This window comes from Aristolochia californica, unplaced genomic scaffold (genome assembly GCF_029961685.1).
Source record: "Aristolochia californica isolate CCGP_79_NKW_82.1479 unplaced genomic scaffold, dmAriCali1.0.hap1 SCAF_5, whole genome shotgun sequence".
NCBI lineage: Eukaryota > Viridiplantae > Streptophyta > Magnoliopsida > Piperales > Aristolochiaceae > Aristolochia > Aristolochia californica.
Genome location: NW_027182214.1, coordinates 39355418 through 39361067, shown reverse-complemented (window position 1 = coordinate 39361067; position 5650 = coordinate 39355418).

Sequence of the window (5650 nt, the reverse complement as noted above, 5' to 3'; positions counted from 1 at the left end):
ACCTAGAAATACTTTTCCAGTGTTTCCTATAATAGGCACTAACATGGCCTAAAGGATTGGTAATGGGTAAACCCAAAACCCATACTTGATCCGTTCTTAACGGATGTCCATTAAGATACTTAATAGAGGTACCATAGACAGACAGTTTTGATTATGTTTTTTTTTAATGGGTTGGGTTTTAAGCATGGTTTTGTAGCTCACAATTGGGACCCAAATCAATGGCTCCCAATCCTAAATTAGATCTGATGAGTCAACTTCATACTGAGTCACCTAATAAATTTCTACTAGGCGACTTAGTATGAAATATTACTCAAAAATATAAAAATTACCAAAAAAACATTAAGAATCTTTATTATGATATATCATATGTCATATATAATTATATGAATACTATAATGGTTTTTAGCATAAATTTAGTGAGTTGTGTATAAGTACATATTGGTATGAGAAGAAAAACACACATATTAATAGTTTAAAATTAATTTTTATATAAGTTATAATCATTTTGATTCAGATTGGAGACTCAAATCACATACATGAAAATCCAAGTCGATTGACTGAATTGGATTGAATGAGCCAGATTACGACTAATCAGTTTGGTGACCAAATACACTCTTCCTACTACTCAAATCAGTCAAAGAAAGAGACTCAACTTGAAATAACATTCAACAAAATATTAAATACCCAAAAAATAACTTAAAAAATTCTATTCATTTTTATATTTAATATTTTATGTATAACTAGCTAAATATAGTAACAATTTTTTAGGCATAAACTTTGTGGGGGCATAAAACCGGTGATTGCTCACGGGGTAAGTTGGAGACATTGTTATTAAAACCAAACCAACCATCAAACTGGAACTTTTATGTGAGACCTGCTTCCACAATAATTTTGGCTCTGTCAGACTTCTTATTGTGTAGGACTCATCATGCCATCATTGTCTACGCCTAGGGCCTTTTCCTTTGTCTTTGAGCCTTGAGCCCATCTTCCACATCTCTTGGATACGTGGGCCTTCCTTGGTCTTATGGGTTTGGGACCATCTTCCAACACACTTGGATATATAGGGCTTCCTTGGTCGTGTGGGCTTGGGCCCAACTTCCAACACTCCCCCTCAAGATGGGGGTGAGAAAACATCATGAACTCCCAGCTTACTAAAAATGGTGTATAGGATCTTCTCGTATAAAATGGCAGTCCTCCATATCTTTCACGTTGGTGTTCTCTTCCATGAGGCCCAACTAGCATAAGATAAGTGAGAGTAAAATCACTCCAAGCCGTATGACATCACTTTATACTCTATTCATAACCCATGCTAGATGTAGGGCACACTCCTATCTTTTGTCGGTAGTGGGTCTATATGCAGTACTCAGAAGTGTAATAAAACTCCTCCATCAGCATGTCCCAACCCGGGACACTGACTCTCAAGTGGTAGGAATAATAAATGCCAATTAAGGGAGGTAACGGGTAATTACCCAGAAGATAATATTCTGGGGCAACCTTGGCTTTTGTCATCCATCAGAATAGCCAACGCTGATAAAAATTAGCAACTGAGAAGTCCTTCTTAAATAATAATATCTCATCCAAAGAGACACAATAATTGCAACTAAAATGGGCCAATGCCCAAATAATATGTAACAAATCAGCAGTAGTATAGTAGTAGATAAACGGTAAATAATAAAAGTCTTTAAGAGTAATAAGGACACATGAAATAGTCCAAAGCAATTCCATCAGTAAATAAGGAAGTTGCACAAAATAGTATGTTGGAACCGAGTAATAATCCAAGATAATAATCCAGCCAGAGATAGAGAACCAAGTCAAACCGAGTTAGATATCAGACCAATATAGCCGAGTCACAGAAGAAATATGTATATAAATTGGGATCTAAACACGTATAACCGAGGCAGAAAATAAGTAAAATATTTTCCTGATATTTTTATCAATAATTACAACTCAAAAAGTGATGCAAAAAATCCTGTTTAAATTTGGATTTTTCAATGCAATAGGATACAAACATTACCTCTGATTCATCCAATGCGAAGATATCCTTAAATATAGATCAAATTAAAATGAAATTTTCTTATTTTGAAACTAGACTTAAATACCTTTAATCATGTATAACTTCTCTTTATAAAATATACTTCTTTTGAGATAAATAATCTGATAGATTTCAGTTTATGCAATCTAGTCAAACTAAGTACTTATTCTTCTTTTGCTAGCATAACCATTGATACTTCCAAGACCAATATCTCTATACAAATAAATCAGATCTAGAACTTGTTGAGTAGGTAAGAAAATAGACTTAAATATCTTTCTTTTGACATATAATTCTCCTTATAAAGTTTGGTTCTTGATAGCATAAAATAGATCGGAAGTTGAAGTCTTTTGTAATCTAAGGTTTGCTACTTCAAATATCGATTTCTCCTTTTAGATAACTCCGATTGCAAGAAATCATTTTTCTTTAGAAAGTAGACTCGAATATATTTTTGTCAATATATAATATGCATTATGAAAAGCTCATTATAGAGGCGATAACGCAAAGAAAACAATAGCTATAGGGACTAAAGAGAGAACAAAAACTACATATGAACCTAAAATGCTAGAGATAATAAATAAAAAAGGATCACATTATCTCTGTGGGTTGACTGAGTCAATTCATAGAACTTGCTCTGATACCATGTTGAATTTATGGAAAAGAGAAATACTTCATTGACATGTTATAATCAGAGTACATGAACCCTTATTTATAATAAAGGAAAGTAGTTGATTTCAATTACAATTAAACTATCTTTGTCCTAATTACACCCAAAATCTAACACTTAAAGATAGTTCCTAGTATAATTAAATAACTCAACATAAATAAAAGACTAACATAACTAAAACACCTTTAAACTGAAACTCATCTGTGAGACATGCTTCCACAATAATTTTGGCTCTATAAGACTTCTTATTGTGCAGGACTCGTCTTGCCAACATTGTATGGGCATGGGGCCTTCTCCTTGGTCTATGAGACTTGAGCCCATCTTCCACATCTCTTGGATGCGTGAGCCTTCCTTGGTCTTATGGGCCTGGGCCCATCTTCCAACACTATCATTACATTTATTATATATTTTATATTTCATTGGCTTTTGACACTATCCATTAGTTTGGTAAACTAGTATGATGTTTTCCATGCAAGTATTTGGTCTCCACTTTGAACCCTCCCTCCAAAACAAATGTTTTTAAGTATGTTACACTGATGATCAAACTAGACTCACATTCCCTTAGTCTGATTTATGGTTGACTGCACTAACTAGTAGGTGTTAAGTTGTGGAACCTAATCAATGCCCTATGCTGAGTCGGTACGCGGAGCCCCTACCAGATTCATGATATATTGACAATTTTTTTATTAAGGATAGTTTTGGGATTTCACACTTGTAATTCGGTTGCCCTAATTTTCTCTTTATATTTGGGGTCACCATTGTTAGGGTTTTTATCACCCAAAACATTATCATAACAGAGAAGGACTTTGAGTTGCTGCCTGAGAGAGGTTAGAGAAAAACACCCTGTAAGTGTGTGCGATTTCTCTTGTAAATTATTTCATCTTTATAGTGGATTACTACAACAGTGGAAGATAGGACGTACTCTCACCTTGAGGCAAACCTGTATAAATCTTGTTGTATTTTTTCGTGCTTGTTTTTTTCCTTCTTTTGCATTTATTATTATTATTCTCATTAGTTTGGAATTAGGGCGTTTAATTCCTAATAGTAGGATCGTCCGATTTTAAGGTAAATCCATTTTTTTTTTTGAAATAAAAACTAGAAAAGAGTCCATACAAATTTAACTTGGTTTAGTATTGACAACGTTGGTTGGAATGATTTGACCGAAATAGAAAGGTTGAGTAATTCATTGTGTTATTGACTCTAATTACCTATTTGCCAAGATAGAAAGAAATACAAATATAAAATGGTTTGGTAGACAATGTTTACATTTATTTATACAATAGACTATCAAATTGTTCTTTCATATCTAACAACCCAAACTAAATAGAACCTAATGCAACTAAAAAAATCACCCTCATAATCCAAAAGAACAATGAATTCCTATGGGGAGAAAAATCTACTAGATATCCAGAAGTATAATTTGTAAGACCCTAAAGTATATAGCAATATAACCTGTTGTGATGATTGGTGTTGACCAAAAGATTGTGAGCATGTCGACACTCGATCATTTTTAAAAGATAGTTATTTGGTGAATAACTATCCATTTGATAAGTGCACCATATTGATCATAACACATAGGTGTTGGGTCCATTTGTTGTCCTTAATATGTAGAATACATGTACGTTGTCTCTAGTTGATGCTGATCATGAGGTACTGCATGTGACACCTCTTGAGTCGATAGTATAATAGTATTTGTGTAACCAAAATTATATTTTCCCTTGTTGAAGTAGTTTGAGTGGTATTCTATGTAATTATGAGAGTGAAACATATAAGTTATAATTAGTGGTTAGTTTATGTGCTCTTTTTTATTCTTAAATAGTAGAGAATTCATGCCCCACCTATATAAATAAGAATGAGAAGGGGAGAATTTCATTCTTGTATTATATCTAGCAATGATCCGTGAGTATAATAGAAAGTCAAAATTTGACTGCAATTCACAATTGCCTCATGAGAACTTTTCAATTTGCAAATGCATTCAATTACTAAATGCATATAATGTGCAAAATACAAATTGATATATGGTATGTGATTTCTCTTGAAACATTTATGAACTAATTTTTAATTTGATGCAATTTTTATGATAATGTGTACACCAATTTCTTCACCAATTTTGTCAACAACTTCATTCATCAATTGAAACAAATATTTTATATCTTTCACTTTTCACTAGCATCAACCAATTTAATAAACATTGTCCTTTGTTTGAACTAACAAGAAAATTTATTAAACTTTTTCTAGTTAGACTACCATCACACTTCAATGTGCGTCATCCTATCTGCCAAGCATACTTAAATGAGGTAACATGTGATCTCATTTCCTCCAATTCCTCATGTAACAATAGACCCTTCGGATAAACATTTCATTTTGAGCAATGTGGGTAGGAATGGCATTATAGTAAAAAAATTGGCAATCATTTTACGCATTTGTCTTTCTCAATTTACCTTTCCACATACCATTAAGTTTGCACTGAGTTAGCTCTTTAGTTTGAGTCAAATGGGTCCATTAGTCTTGTTTTCTTCATCTAAGGAATGTTTTTACACATCCGTATATATTTTTCCTTCTAGTTGTCTTGGTGTCTTGGAAGAACTGCTTACACATAGCGACTGGATGTGTAAGAAATTTGAAACTCTTTAATTGTGTTTCTATCATATCTAACTCGGAACAAATCTCTCTACTCCTAGCATGTACAAGAGAGACCATTACCTCCCATTTGTTTTCTTTGTCTTTGTTCTTTTGTACGTGCATATGCTAATGACTCCTTGAGCTTGTAGCATCTTCACCGTAAGTGTCACTATGTTTATCCTCTCAGTGTCAATGTTTTAGGATGTCAACGGCTCTTCAACCTTTTTCTTTTTCTTTTGCTTTCCTATCTCTCAAAAGTGTGTTAAAACAATTCTTAACATTTGCAGGACAATGTATACACAATTTTACATCACCTCTAGCTCTCGCCAAAC